Source organism: Canis aureus, chromosome 11 (assembly GCF_053574225.1).
Source record: "Canis aureus isolate CA01 chromosome 11, VMU_Caureus_v.1.0, whole genome shotgun sequence".
Classification (NCBI taxonomy): Eukaryota; Metazoa; Chordata; class Mammalia; order Carnivora; family Canidae; genus Canis; species Canis aureus.
In genome coordinates, this window is record NC_135621.1 from 58,233,274 (window position 1) to 58,249,821 (window position 16,548).

At 40.4% G+C, this 16,548-nt stretch overlaps 1 long non-coding RNA gene across 4 annotated transcripts in view; it reads right to left on the bottom strand.

The window, feature by feature from the left end:
* Positions 1–15,369, bottom strand: part of LOC144324145 (uncharacterized) — a 36,800-nt gene extending 21,431 nt beyond the window's left edge. For all 4 annotated transcript variants that reach the window (XR_013389559.1, XR_013389558.1, XR_013389556.1 and 1 more), the window contains exons 1-2: positions 14,749–15,369; positions 14,135–14,312 (exon numbers count right to left, since the gene is read on the bottom strand). This is a non-coding gene — a long non-coding RNA (uncharacterized LOC144324145). The remainder of the gene's footprint in view (positions 1–14,134; positions 14,313–14,748) is intronic.
* Between the last annotated feature and the right edge of the window lie 1,179 nt (positions 15,370–16,548).

Below are 16,548 nucleotides of genomic sequence, written 5' to 3' on the forward strand. Positions count from 1 at the left end.
AGCCTAAAAGTGTTCAACTACATGATCCTGGCAAGAAAAGAAAAAGGCCATAGAAATGGAAGCTAAACATTACTCACATAAAGGAGACTACATCTTTTGATGGTATCTTCCATATTCAGGCGTATCAGTGGACTATTAGAGCTTCGTCCCGGGGCCATACTAGTCTGAGGATACAGAGGCTCGTGCATGGAAGAGTATTAGGGTGTTCATACATACAACCTCTCTTTCACCCATTTGAGTTCAATAATAATTAACTGCTAGACACAGGTGTCAGATAAGTGAAAATGAAAATTATTGGCTTTCTTACTGAGAAATGCTAAATTAGAGGACTAGCCAGTTGTGCAACAATAGGCTTATTCCACATTGCTCCCGGTCACAGGCACAGCTGGACAATCTCAGTCCTCACCCATGGGGTCAAGGACTGTCCACTAAGTTTCCTGCATGATCAGAAACAGATAGATGAATCAGGAAATCCCAAAGGAGAGGAGGGAGGAAAGGAATGATGAGAGTATGCTCAGTTCCCTCCCCTAACATCCCCCATCAGAGACGTCACTGTTCCTTTCAGGGGAGAAGAGAGTAAAGGATGAGGAGAGAGGCCAGGTTGTTTTTCTCAGGGGCATCCCTTCCTGAGCTCTGCTGCTGTCTCCTACAAGTTTCCACTATGACTTCTGGAGCCCTTGAAGAGCCCAAAGTGGACTAATGATCTTTAGCAAAACAGGAGAGAATGTTTCTATTCTTTCTATATTTTTATGACAGCATCGTACTAACAGAATCCCAATATTGCTCAGGCAGGCAATGTGACAAGCTGTTTTTCCCCCAGCCTCCTTGCATCAAGGGATGGCCATGTGACACAATTTGGACCAATGGCACATAAACAGGAATCTTCGAAATTTTTCTGTGAAATATTTTACTTTCCAGATTTTAAATATATATGTGTGTGTGTCTGTCTGTCTGTATATGTATACATATATTGCTAGTAGTATCCTCCTGCCCCATTCCCTTCTTCTTGCCTTGGATTCAAGTAATGGAGTATAGCCATCCTGCCATCATTAGGAGTCAATGATGAAGGTGAAGACCAGCACCTTAAGGATGCTGCAGCTAATATGTAGAAAGAGACTAGGTTCCTGGTGCTACTACTGATCAACTGAGTTAAATGAGCATCAGCTTACTTCTGGGTTTCTTGTTATGTGGAAAAACAAAAAAGAGAAAGGAAAGACATCTGTATAAGACACTTTAAGATGGGTTTTCTGCTACTTGCAGATAACTACCATCTGAACTGAGGGTATCACTCTCTCCTGATGCAGCTTCAGGAGGGAATATCATGCAGAAATAAAGGATGGAGGCTCCTTTTCTCTCCCTGCACTAATCTCAGCCAACTGGAGTTTCCAAACCAACACCAGTGACCACAGGGATGAAACATGATGTGGCTACTTCACCCTCACCCTATCATCATTTAAGAGCACTGTGGGGCAGAGCCAGTGTCTTCACTTTTATCACTTATGTGCTATTTAAATTCCACTTTCACTGTCCATACCAAGCCAAGGATTTACCACCTCACTGACAATAATCACGGGGTCCATTCTCCTGGCTTTTTGTTTAATATAAGGGTCATCTGCCATTTAGAAAAAAGAAAAGAAAAGAAAAGAAAAGAAAAGAAAAAAGAAAAAATAGGATACATTAGAATTCTATTTCTAAAGTCTGTTTATACAAAGCTATTTCATCACCAACTTCTCCAGCTTTAGTCAATCAACTTCTTTTTCAGCAAACTCAATTGCTCGTTATCATCTTCAAAAACAGATTTGTATCGAGTAGACACAAAGCCCAAGTTGAAGAGACTCCCCATACTAGATCAATAAAGAAATCACATTCTTCCCCCACCCCCACCAGGCAGTGGATCATCAAATCCCAGGGAGCTCCATCTTACATAATTTAGTAGGATTCTATAATAATAAAAGGGGTCAAAGGATGTAGGGAGGGAGGAAAACCGCCATCGTATCATTCCCTAAAAGGTTGCTTCCTGAGAGATACACACTTGAAAAAGATTAAAGCCAAAAAAGGTATCTGGATGCTTGTTTTATTTTAATAAAAATAAATATAATAAATATAATGTTTTTTTCTACCAAGAAACATTAACAGATCCAGGGAATTCGCAACAAATAAGTATGTATTGGGGTTCTTGGTTTTTTTGCTTCCATCTATAAGAGTGTAACATTCTTTTAAATTAATCTGCATGTTTATTGTGATGTTTCCTGTCATTTTGTGGTTTCCATATACCTAGATAGCTCTGAGTGCCAGTGAGTCTTATTTTTGTCTGGCTGTCTTGGTTAGAATGCACTGAACTTCAAGTAATAGAAAACCTAATAGTGGTTCAAACCACGAGGACATTTATTGCTTAGTTATTAGGAAGTATTGAGGCAGCCTGTTGAGTTTGTTCAGTAACTTGGTGGTATTGTCTAGTACCAAGGGTCCTTCTGTCATTCTATCCTGCCCTCCACAAAGAGTTGGTGATATTTCAAGATGGTTACCACACCTTCCAGAATCAGTCTTCAGAAGCGAAAAGGTGGAGCAAAAGGACAAAGGCAAAAAGGGTCTTCTGGTCTTCTTAATGGGCCTGACATTATAAGGGAGGAAACTTTTTTGCAGCTGTAGTCCACCAGGCTTTCCTTTGGATCTCATTGGCCAGGAGTGGGTCATGACAAGCACTGGCTGTGAAGTGGGCTGGGAAGTCCAAATAGGGCATTTTCAACCTTTTATGTAGGAGATGGGCAAAGAGACAGGGGCCTGAGAAGAGCTACTGAGTAGGTTACAAACATCTGACACAAAGTCATAAACTCTTAGAGATCGGCAATTGCATATTTTTATAATAAAACAAAAAAATATCAAAATAATAGCAGTCAATATATTCAAATAGTACTTTGAGAAAAGAAAAAAAAAATCACCCATAATCCCATCCCCCTGTTATGAAGATTTGTTTTTTGTGTATTGTCTTCCACTCCCTGTTTGTTCATAGTCCACATTCTTAAATGTTTTTACCTGTTTAAAGCATCGTATTTTTCCATTTAATACTATGCTGTAAACATTTTCCTATTTATTGTTTATAATTATAATTGTGAATGGAAAGTTTTTTCCTTAAGATATATCACAACTTAGGGCAGACCGGTGGCTCAGCAGTTTAGCACCGCCTTCAGCCGAGGGTGTGATCCTGGAGACCTGGGATCGAGTCCCACGTCAGGCTCCCTGCATGGAATGGAGCCTGCCTCTCCCTCTGCCTGTGTCTCTGCCTCTCTCTCTCTGTGTCTCTCAGGAATAAATAAAAATAAAATCTTAAAAAAGAAAGATATGACAACCATTTCCTCATTATTGAACTCAGATGATTTTTCCTTTTTTTTTTTTTTTTTTGGTTAAAATAGATTATTATATTTTGGCTAAATCAGATATACTAATAACATCTTCCAGTGTAAGTTTTTCTGCTATTAGATTATTTTAAGTACAAAATAACTCCTGAATTCATAGGAATATAATGTAAACCATGGTGACTATGGTTTATAATAAAGTATTGCACATTTGAAAATTGCTAAGAGAATGGATCTTAAAAGTTCTCATCACAAGAAAAAAATGTTTAAACTATGTATAATGATAGATGTTAACTAGGCTTCCTGTGGTGGTCATTTTACAATATATACAAATATCAAATCATTATGCTTTATACCTGAAATGAATATAATATGTCAAATATACCTCAAAAAAGCTATATTTTTATCACTTATAAGATATTGTCAATTTCTCATATAGTCAGAATGACTGTTGCAGTTTAAAATTCTTCTAATTATATATATGCATGTATGTACATATATGTATATATATACACACACACACATTTGTATATGTATACATTTGTAAGTTTAACAACAACATCACCAGAATGGTACTACCATTATTTAGATGTGTTTTTTGTTTTGTTCTGTTTTTTGTTTTTGTTTTTTTTTTTTGCTGATTCACCAACTCATAAAATGCTACATTCTACATTATATTTAATTTCCATTATTTTCCTTCTTTTTGGCAAGGAGACCACAGGTCTAAATCAGCCAGGGAGGATCCTACATGACCATAGCTTGGGCAAGGTAGCTTCTTACCCAGACCTAAGTTAAACCAAAATGCTAATAGTCTTTTGAAGGGTATCTCTGAAGAATGTGTGCAAGAGGTTTTGTCTGATTTATTTTCTACCTCATTTTTTTCTAATTATAAATTGAATATGTACTGCCTTGATAATGGTTATATAATAATTCTGATATTTTATTAATGACTTGAACTTTGATAGTGATGGCACGGGTGTGCAAGTAAAGAAAAAGGTCCATATGGGTTCATCAGAACATGGAAAACCTAAAATGGGAAGATGGAGGTGGAGGGATGGTTATACAGCCAAGGCCTCGGGAGTTCCCTGAGATCAGAGCAGAGCAAGGAACAGCATGCCAGTGGAGCAGACAGGAAGTGAGGGCTTCTCTAGGAGCAATTGAAGCAGGGCAGGAGAAAGTCCAGAACTTTAGAAGTCAGAGAAACAGATTGTGTCTTTGATTGCTGCCAACATGTTTTCTTACTGTTACTGTTACTCCTCTATTGGATTATCTATTCACATCATAAAACTTGCCTTTGTTGTTATAGTGTTTATGTACTCATTCATTTCACAAATACTTATTGAGCACCTGTTATGGACTCAATGTTGTAACCAAAGGGATGCAGCATTAAATGCAACAGAAAAAAGCCCCTAACAGAGAAGACAGTTAACAGTTACAAAGAAATAAAAGGGGGGGCTCAGACATTGAAAGTGTCTGGGAGAAGGGGGAACCTCTTTCTCATAGAGCAGGTCAGAAGAGACATGTCTGATAAGGTGCCATTTGAGCAGAACCTGGATGAAGTAAGGAGGTGAAACATTCCAATCTCTGGGGAAAGCTTTGCCTGACAGAGAGAAGAGAAAGTAGAGAGGTCCTAAGACCTGAGCCTACTGGATGTGTTGGAAAAAAAAGAATAATCCAGTGTGGCTGGAGTAAATGAGGGAGTAGGGGCAAGAGATGTGGTTTCAGAGAAAGCTGGAAGCTGGATCCCACAGGCTCTCACAGGCCAAGCTAAGAATCTGGGATTGTGTTGCCAATACAAGGGAGGTACCTGGATTTGCAATGATGGGCATTTTAAAGGAATCACAAGTTGCCGTTTGGAGAATAGATTGATGGCAAAAGTGAAAGCTAGGAGACCCATCAAAGGTTATTGCAATAGTCTCGGGCAGAGGTGTTGGGCGTGTGGAATAAGAGGAGGTGATGGAGCCAGTGAACAGCCTTCAGCTTCTGGATGACTTCCCAGGCTACAGCTAACAGGATTTGCTGATGGATTAAAGGTGGCATGCAGAGAAAAGGAGGAATCCAGGATGACTCCTAGTTTCTCAGCTAGGGACATCTTAGTGCCTATTTTTTTAAAGATTTTATTTATTCATGAGAGTCACAGAGAGAGACAGAGACACAGGCAGAGGGAGAAGTAGGCTCCCTATGGGGAGCCCAATGCGGAACTTGATCCCAGGACCCCGGGATCACGACCTGAGCCAAAGGCAGATGCTCAATCATTGAGCCACCCAGGTGCCCTGTCCTAGTGCCTTTTACTGCATGGAACATGGTGGGAGGGGTGGGTTTGGAGGAGAAAATCAAAAGTTCAGGTCTCTTAAGTTTGAGATCAGGTATCCAAGTGAAAATGTTGAGTTGGCAGCTGAATATATTTGTTTGGAGTTCAGAGCAGAGATCCGGATGGAGGTTTAATTTTAGAATCATCAGCGTATAGGTACTATTTAAAGCCACAAGCTGGATGAGATCACCAGCAAATGAGTGCAGATGGAGAAGAGAAGAGGCCCTTCAACAAGTGGAGCCTGGGAAGATGAGGAGGATCCTACAAAGGTCACCAAGAGAGCGTGCTGGAGAGGTGCCAAAGGACCAGGTGGGTTCAGGGTCATGGAAGCCATATGAGGCAATTGTTTCAAGAACTGTTTCAGTCGGGGCACCTGGGTGGCTCAGTCACTTGACCATCTGCCTTTGGCTCAGGTCATGATCCCAGGGGCCTGGGCTCAAGCCCCACATCAGGCTCCCTGCTCAGCAGGAAGAAGAAGAAGCCTGCTTCTTCCTCTGCCTCTCCCCCAGCTTGTGTTCTGGCTCTTGCTCTCTCTCTCAAATAAATAAATAAATAAAATATTTTTTTAAAAAAAGAACTGCTTCAATTAACCACGTCAAATGCTACCAAAATGTCTAGGAAGATGAAGACAAAGAATTGATCTGCTCTGGTGCTTGGTGAACACCTACTTAAATACCTCAGGTGGAGAGGCACCACGTAGAGCAATCCCAGCCACCCTCTCTCCCTGCACTACTCCAAAATGGTATTGACAGGCTTTAGATCTGTCATTACGTAGGTAAGGACCCACCAGCTAGTAACAGAAGTTCCACAAGTTGTTAAATTCCTTGTTTGAGATGCACGGCCAGGTATTCCTGAGGTCATTCTGAGGATGGATAGCAAACTCGAAGGTTGAGGCATGGGGTCTGGTGCAGTGTGATCACTCTAATGTAGCTATTACAGTGACCCTCATGGGCCCCACTTAATTTTAGGCTCTCATTTCAGGCTATTGTTTAGCACTGTTAGAAAGATAAGCAGTAAGTTTTCTGGAAATGATTGGAAGTAGTCACAACATCATAGAGCTGAAAAGACTGTAGAGATTAATTACTCCATTCTCTTCACTGACAGGTAGGAAAACATGCAGCAAGATAAGGTGACTTTCTCCAGATCACCCACACCCACTAAATTAGGAGCAGAACACAGGTCTCCCCATGCTGCATCCCTTAGAATTAGTGACAGAAGAACTCACAGGGAGAGATTGAACATCCCATGTCAGGGGATCTATTTCAGATAACTGAAGCTTGTTCCTTTTAACTACCAAAACTTAAGAGCAATCATTAGGACCATCATTATCACTCTTGATTAAAATCTTCTACTGCTTTGATGAAAACACTTTTCCCACACAATGGATTTATTTTAGTCTAGAAGATTTGAAATTCTTGAAGTCAGCTTTTCTCGTTACCTTATTTCTTTGCCAGCTGCTTTAAGTTTTGAGCAGTCCCTTTAACTTACAAAGCAAGTGGCAACTTCATATGATAAGTGTTACACAATATTGTCAAAGTGATCACTTGATATTTTCTGAAAAGACAGAAATCTAAGGAGTTAAGAACAGCAACAAGTACATGATTCTGCCTCTAAGAACATCCATAACTATAAGAGTACTTTTATTCATATTATATATACATGTAGAGTTGTAAATGTATTTTTCAGATTTCAGTGCATAGCACCGACCTGAAACGCATGGAGAAATTAATCTTAAATGAGTCTGTATTACCTCTCCTTCAACTTTTCATAGTATATATGGAGTTCATATATATATATTTAGTTATTGAAATAATTTTTATCTCTGTAACATTTTTCCATAGAGAAATTCCAAACATCATTTTATTAAACACCCAAATACTCCTATAAGAGACGAAGAATCAGATTTGTTATTCCTATTCTAGAAATAAGAAAACTAACATCCCAAAATGTTAAAATGCCCAGAGGACTTATATGAACCATAACAATGTCCCTTTATCTTTTCTCCTTGCTGGGCAATCTTTGAGTATCTTCTAGAAATCTGAATTTAGCCCTTGGCATTTTCAACTGTTCCGGGAATGGACCTTGTGAGAAAACAAAGCTCACTGATTCCGGGTGCTCACAAATCCACTCTCGACATTTCCTATCACTGGTGACCACAGGCTCAGCCTCTGCCTGCCTTTAAGGTCACGTGGTCTTCATTGCTACAACAACCAGGAATCTATCGCATTTCACCATTAAAAATAGTCACTTACATTTTATCCAATCTTGTTAGAGCAACTAAGCTGTGCATCTCCAGAGTGAAGTAGCAAATAACAGATCAGCAAAGCATTCCTTCTTTCCCTACCTAGATTTTGGTGCCTGTGAGTGACTAGAGGTGTTGTTGGAGCTGTGTGTGTGGAATGTCCTGGAGGAAAAGGCTGGTTGGGAGGAATGAGATTAAAGTAAGGCATATGAAAAAATAAATAAATAAATACATAAATAAATATTTAAAAAAATAAAGTAAGGAATATGAAGAGCCTACCAAAAGTTCTTGCTCAAAGAATATGTTCAGGGATCCCTGGGTGGCGCAGCGGTTTATCGCCTGCCTTTGGCCCAGGGTGCGATCCTGGAGATCCGGGATCGAATCCCACGTCAGGCTCCCGGTGCATGGAGCCTGCTTCTCCCTCTGCCTGTGTGTCTGCCTCTCTCTCTCACTGTGTGCCTATCATAAAAAAAAAAAAAAAAAAAATGTTCAATAAATGTTAGTGTTTGTTGTTATCAGAATTTGTAGCTTTGCTGGTATAATTTAGGAAGAGTTAATAATTATAATTTGTTTACCATTTATTAGACTTAAATCTCACGATAAGGCTCCAAAGGTGATTATTATATTGCCCATTCCAAAGATGAGAAAGTGGCAGACTTGGGATTTGACTAATGTTTCTCTAATTTTACCAAGTTTGTTTCTTCATTCATTCATTCGTCCATTCTTTCACAAATGCTTACTAAACTCCCATGTCCTAGGCACTGAGCCAGGCAGAGAGGTAAACAAGAAAGACCTGGTCTTTGCCCTCACAGAACTTGGAGTCTAGGGAGGAGGACAGACAAGTGAAACCCAATATCACAATATCCTGAGGCTTGATCCCATTCTTGCCCTGCCATTTTGAAAGCAAACCCCTGCCCTTCTCTTCATGTTCCTAAAATAAATTCACTGTACTAGGCCACGATGAAGGATGTTTTACTGAGGAATGTATAGGAGAAGTAGTTTACATTTCACAATGCATAGAATTTCTCTCTGAAATTCCCCATAAGCATCTTTGTCCTCATACTACAACAACCCTTAACCTCCTTACCCCACCACCCTATTCCTCCCCCCAGTCTCCCAGTCTAGGCATAGGTCCCTGGCACAGAGCCTGCCCTGGAAGTTGCTCTATGGATCTTTCTTCCTTATGGAAATTTCTTAAATCTTACATTTCAGGTGTCCAACAAAGTTCTCCCATTAGCAAGATATATCTTCCATATAAGATGGCCAGGGATGATAAGTACATTGTCATTTTTCTGGTCCCATAAGTAAACAGGCAGGTCTACTGTGGTTAAAAGAGTACATAAGAGAGATTTGGGACTTGGACTTAGGGCAGCAAGGCAGGTGTCCTGGAAAAACTGACATCTAAACTATAGCAGGCGTTATGGTTCCCTCCTTGATCTCCACTGTTCAAATCTTGGTAACTACCTTAAATTGGCAGTAGAGATTGGAATTGACTGGGGATTGGGGGGGTGGATAGTCATAACTTCTACATGAAGCCTACATGCTTTAGGGGAAACAATTTCACCACCCTCAAATCAAGTCAAATAGTATAAGTTCATTCCTCTACCCAGTTATCGGTTCAGGGGTAAGCAAGGACTCAGCTGCAGTAAGACTGAGAAAGCTGTGGAAAAAAAGGGAGGTTTGGGTGGGAAGAAGGTCTGGAAAAGAAATCCTGTCATTTCTTTCATGGATACGAATAAGGAAGTGCATAAACTTTTTTTAAAAAGATTTTATTTTTAAGTAATCTCTATTCCCAATTTTATTTTTAAGGAATCTCTGAACTCATGACCCCAAGTTCAAGAGTCACATGTTCTACCCACTGAGCCAGCCAGGCGCCCTAGGAAGTGTGACTTTCTGTTGGCCCTTTGATCACTACAAGGACCAGCAGCCTCACTAGGAAGGCTATGTCGCCCAGCAGAGTGAAGAGCTAAACAGAAATTAAACCCTTTGTTACCGGTAGAGCTGCTGAACTAACCTCGGTGATGTGAGCCTCTCTTGTCTAGGAAAGCTTGGCTTGGGTTTTCTGTTACTTATAACCAAACCCAAACTAACTGACACAGAAAATGAGATTTGATCAACAAGTAGGCAAATCCCTTACCTACAACTGACAAGTTCATTTAAATGAGGAATTTGATTTTCAAGACAAACATAAAAGACAACTCCTACATACACTTAATTACCAGCCTGATAACATAATGAATAAAAAGATCGAATTTATAAGCGCACACACACACACACACACACACACAATCACACTCACAAATTTCCAAACTTAAAATGATTAGGAACTACATAATGTGACATTTAAAAAGAAAACTTCAAAGCTTTGTTAGAACATTTAAAAGATGGTTAAGATGATTCAAATAAGAAATAGAGACAATTCCAAGGTAAAAAGACAATAACATTAAAATGTCTGAACCAACCGGTAGAATTGCATTTGAGTTTAATTAAATTTATAGACTTAATACTATTTTGATTGAAAGCCTAATAATTATGTTCAATCCACAAAATTGTTCTAAAATATATGCATAAAAATAATATCATCAACAGGGAGTACAGAAAAGAAAGCTAATGGGGGTTCCTACCAGTATCAGCCATTAAAAACTCCTATATAATAGAATAAGGATTAATGTGCTAGGTAGATCACAGATTAATGGAACCAGATAAAGAGACTTTAAAAGGCCTAACAATTTATAGAAGCATTTGTATAGAATAAATTGAAGTATAACTACATACACATGTATATATGTGTATATATATATATAAAATACACACATGCGTATACATTTAAAATATTTTAATCTATTACAAAATAGTTTTTTTAAACATGAGGAGAGAAGGAAGGAGTGTGGCAAACACTTCTAGTTGGTTGATTCAATGGTCCCTTTCAACCTTTTCCTCCTTTTGTTTTCTTCTACTATTAAAGCAGGGTTATATTCAGCTAGATGTGACCATAGGGTGCAGTTCTGATTAATGAGACCTAAGCGAAAGTTTATTAGTAAGTTTCTTTTTTTTTAAAGATTTTATTTATTTATTCATGAGAAACACAGAGAGAGAGGCAGAGACACAGGCAGAGGGAGAAGCAGGCTCCCTGCAGGGAGCCTGATCCAGGACTCGATCCCAGGACCCCAGGATCATGCCCTGAGCCAAAGGCAGATGCTCAAGCACTGAGCCACCCAGGTGTCCCTATTAGTAAGTTTCTGAGAAAATTTTTGTTTTCCTGATCAAAGAAACTGGCTTGGTTCCCATTGCCCTTCCTTCTTGTTGCTTTGGATGCAACATTCTCCCTTCTTTAAATACAGGGATAGCTTGAGGTTCAGCAGCCATCTTGGAACCATGAGGTGGTAAGCATGAGGGAGAGGCCAAGAGAATTTGAGTCTCCAGCCCCAAATCACTGAGATACTGAAATGATGACAAAAGCTACTATGTCAAAAAAAAAAAAAAAGATACTATGTCAATCATGGTTTGTTTTGTTTGTTTTTAAACTTTTCTGTATCTGATGATGTCCTGACATCTTAAACATCTTGCTGGCTGGGGGAGAATGACCCTTTCGGGGCCAGCTAATATCTCAAGACCATAAACAACTTACTTGGGAAGTAACCAATCACCCCCTTTATGTAACTCACACACACAGAGCCAACGTTTCTCCAGTCCAACATCATCTCAGGGCCAGGGACCAGGCAACTAGAGAGACCGCCCTGATAGCTGGAAGCCCAGCAGGATTATTCAAACTAGTCGTTTCTAATTGTTTACTCTGACCTGGTTTGTCTTGCCTGCAGAAACCCCAATAAAGGCTCTGGCCTAGGCTTTCTCTAGCTACTGCTTCTGACCAAAACCTGCTTCTCCTGTGGTCCGGGATGGCATGCATGCCCTCTTCAATCAGCATATGTAAGTAGTAAATTCTTTTTTTTTCAATGGCATGGATCTCCCAGTGTCATTACTTAGTCACCTCTCTAAAATAAAATCCCACAGTTACATTTCAGGAAAACTGCCAACCTCTAGACTTTCTGTAAAGTGAGAAAAATAAACCCCTATTTGTTTAAACCATTGTTATTTGGACTTTTGTTACTTGCAGTCACATAATCATAACTGACCCAAGGAATATTTGATAAGAGGCATAGAAATTAGTGATAGTAATATTAAAAATAGCTTAGATTTGATATAATTTAGCGAGGTTAATGACTTGATTTTTTTTATTATGCGAAAAGAACAGAGCATTGATAAAAGACTTAGCAGATTCATGAAAGAGAACTTTTTTCCCCTGAAACTTCATAAGGAATCATAAAAAAAAGTGATAGGTAAATATGTATATACATTTTAAGCTTCTGTACAATGAAATACAGCAAAAATGTACGAAAACAAAATACAGCATATGAAAAATATAGATCATATGTGACAGCATATAGGGTGATGTATAAAATATAAAAGGAGCTTCTTCAAATTTATTAGTTATATTTCTTTACTCTAATAGATAAATGGATGAAAAATATAAACAAGCAGTTCCCCCCAAGAGAAAAATAGTAAATAAACACCTGAGAAATGTTCAGCCCTGGTAGTACTCAGAGAAATGTAAATCAAAGCAACCTTGAATGAGAAATGTTATTTGACATCTACTAAATTAGCGTTTTTTAAATTGATGGGCTGGCAAGGTGATGGTGATATTGGTGTTCATCTCAGGGGGTGCTGCAAATCAGGACCCGCTTTGAGAAAACATCGTGGCAAGTAAGGAGACACATTTGTGCCTTTTAGCCACAGTGATTCCAGTTTTTGCAATTAACACTAAGGAGAATAATTGAACAGAAGCAAAGAGACACCCTCAGCAGTGTTCTTCAGAATCTTTGCAATTCAATTAAATTCAATTAACATATACTTTACACATTCCACCTGCCAAGCAGAGGCAACAGGGAATTAGAAATTAGTAAGACACTGTGTCTGACCTCAGGGGGCTCACAGTCTGGCAGAGCAGATAGGTAAATAAATACATCACAAAATGGTGCAATAGGTCCAGCAATAAAAACACAGATGAAGTCGGATGAGCTAGATTTTTATGATGAGGCTTACCCAAGGGGACAGGATGAAACTACAGGCAACAAGGAACAGGGTTAAAATAGAGACCATGCGTCATCCAGCACTAGAATAGAGATTCCAGGAGTAAGTTTGTGGAAAATCAAGATTTGTGGCAGAGTGCAGGGAGGTTTTTTTACTTTCTTTGCCATCTATAACAGTAAAACATGGAACATTCTTAAATCACCAGCACTGGAATTATCTCTTTATGAATTATGATACACGGTGGACCATCATTCCACTGTAAGAATGAAAATTATGAAAAAGTATATAAGACACTTAAAAACATTGAGATGTCTGGTGGCTCAGGTGGTTAAGCATCTGCCTTCAGCTCAGGTCATGATTTCAGGGTCCTGGGATCGAGCCCCACATTGGACTCCCTGGTCAGCGGGGAGTCTGCTTCTCCCTCTTCCTCTGGCCCTCTGCCCTCCATCCCACTTGTGCTCTCTCTCTCTCAAATAAATACATAAAATATTTTTTTAAATAAAATATTTTTTAAAACCCACATTTACAATATGCAGGCAGGATACTTGGCAGGAGAGCAGCTGCTGGCTTTGACAGCCCTGAGCATTAGTCCAAAATTCACCTTTGCCCCTTTTTTTCCCCTCAAATTTTAAAAATTGAAATACAATTCACATGCTGTAAAATTCATCCATTTGAAGTGTACCATTCAATGCTTTTTAGCATTTTCATACAGTTATGCATCATCAGTATTCAGTTCCAGGCCACTTTCATCACTTGAAAAAGAAACTCCCCATTGCTCCTGGCCTTCAGCAACCACTAATCTACCTTCTGTGTCTGTAGAATTGCCTATTTGTGCATCTTACCCTGAGAGAAGGTCCCAAATTACTGCTGCCCTCCTCAGGGACAACACCTGTCCTGTGCTCTGGCCCCGGTGTGGATACTGGTCCTCCACCAAGGGCAGCTGACTGAGACCAAAGGCCATCGATTAAAGGTTCAGACATAACACAAGGGGATTAAATGTAGACTCATGTCAATCTAGAGGATCTGCCTTACAGGTGGCAGAGCTACCTACCATCCTAACTGGAGCCCCTCCCTGAGGTGAGCGCCATCTCAGCTCCCTCCCTCTGTGAGGAGAGCAGGAGGGCTGGGCAGGAGGCATACCTGCTGGTGGAGAAGGTTCATTTTTCCACTGAGAAACTTGCAGGAGACATGATGGGTGTGGTCTTGGTCTCCGGCGCCTCCACCAAGTTCATTAGGTCTCTTTCTCACCAGCTTTATCTCCTGCCAGACGCCATTTTGTTCCTTTCCCAGAGACACTGAATGCAAAAACTGTGGTTCTCTGTGGAAGTGACCGCAGATGAGTTAGCTTGCGATTTGTGTTTGCTGTGTTTCCCTGACTAGTTAAGGAGGACGCTGCACATGTGCTGGTGAAGCTTGACTTTTCTGTTTTATGCATTATGACAAATTCTCTTTGGTCTCAGGGGTTAGAAGACTTTATCTCTCTTTATGAGCAAACTATAGCAGTAATCCATCATCCCATTTTCCCAGTCCCCCCACGAACAGCGAGCAAAGACAGGGATGAATCCCAACACGGTGTTAAAAGGGCAGACTCGGAGGCAGCTCAGCCATGTGTTAGGGGGAGCACTGACTGGGAGTCAGGACATGCGGGTTTGGGTTTAACCTCTCTGTTCTCAGTTCCCTCGTAAATAAAGTGAGAGGTGGAATAGAAAGAGGCTCCATGGGATCCCTGGGTGGCTCAGAGGTTTAGCACCTGCCTTTGGCCCAGGGCGTGATCCTGGAGTCCTGGGATCGAGTCCCACGTCGGGCTCCCTGCATGGAGCCTGCTTCTCCCTCTGCCTGTGTCTCTGCCTCTCTCTCTGTGTCTCTCGTGAATAAATAAATAAAATCTGAAAGAAAGAAAGAAAGAAAGAAAGAAAGAAAGAAAGAAAGAAAGAAAGAAAGAAAGAGAAAGAAAGAAAAGAAAGAGGCTCCAGTAGTTCTGCTACAGTGAAATTCCAAAGGTTCTGCAAATTAGTAAGGTGAGGACCAACCTCATGGTTTAGGAAGCATCCGCTCTCTGGGACCTCTTGAGAGGGAAGAGAAGATGAAAGAGGAGGGGAAGTCAGAAAGGAAGGAACTCAGGGGAAGGGGAGGAGAAGTTCAGGAGATGAGGGGAAAGAAGGGTACAAGAAGAGATGGGCGAGGACAGAGTGGGGAGGGGGGCCAAGAGGAGGAAGGGAGTTCCTTCCGAGTTCATCAAGGTGCTGAAGTTCAGACTCAGGCCTGTCCAGGTCTGAGACCCGTGTTCTTTCCAGTTTCCTACGCTGAGGAAAAACACAAAGAGATGTGAAGAAAGGTTTCAGAGTGGACACCTCTCCGTGCACGTAATAAGAAATGGGCTAAGAAACTGTCTCAGTGAAATCCACTCCAAAAAATAAAAGGCGGAAGGAAAACAGAGGCTGAGTTAAGCAAAGGCCGAGTTCAGTAAAACCTATTCAATTCAAGGGAACAGATTGAAAGATAAAGTCTCAGAGGCATTCCCAGGGCAATAGACCTTTTCCATAATTAACACATCTCCCCCTAGGCCGGCGTAACTCTTACTGCCTTATTCTTTAATAGGAATCTAGATTTAACAATAACACTTTTCATTTTTCTGGCACATTCACGATCTTTTTTTTTTCAAGATTTTATTTATTTATTCATGAGACACACAGAAGCAGAGACATAGGCAGAGGGAGAAGCAGGCTTCTTGTGGGGAGCCCCATGCCGGACTCGACCCCAAGACCCCGGGATCACAACCTGAGCTGAGGGCAGACACTCAACCACTGAGCCACCCAGGTGTCCTGCACATTCACAATCTTTAAAGCACCTCCACATTCATTATTCCTTTTAACCCTTCACATAATAACAACAAGAGTTCAGACAAAGATTTAAGAATAAGACCTCAGTCTGATTGCCAGCCCTGCTTATGAGCTGTGTGACCTTGGGATGATCCATGAACTACTCTGAGCATCAATTTTCTCTCTTTTACAAGATGGGGATAATAAAAGTGCCTATTTCATAGGGTTGTGGTGAGCATCTAAAGAGGAAATATGTGTCCACATTGCCCAGCATGTACTAAGTGCTGAAGAAATGCTAACCAAGATCATATATATGCTATATATATATAAATATTTGTCAGAAAAATTATATGACATTTGAAAATGGGCAGAAAAGATTAGTGGGCCTCCTGTCAGTGCAGGACTGAGAATAATTTTCTTTTTTTTAAATATTTTACTTATTTATTTATTCATGAGAGACACAGAGAGAGGGAGAGAGAGGCAGAGACACAGGCAGAGGGAGAAGCAGGCTCCATGCAGGGACCCCAGGATCACGCCCTGGGCCAAAGGCAGGCGCTAAACCACTGAGCCACTCGGGCTGCCCTGAGAATAATTTTCTATTGACTTTATACCTCCAAAGGTATAGGGGCTAATGTGAAAATTTTTGTCTCATGAAGATGCAAATAATTTCTGTCTATTAGAGTAGATAAGCACAGAGATTACAGTTTATTGCCCTGTCACTTAACCAGTTTGGTA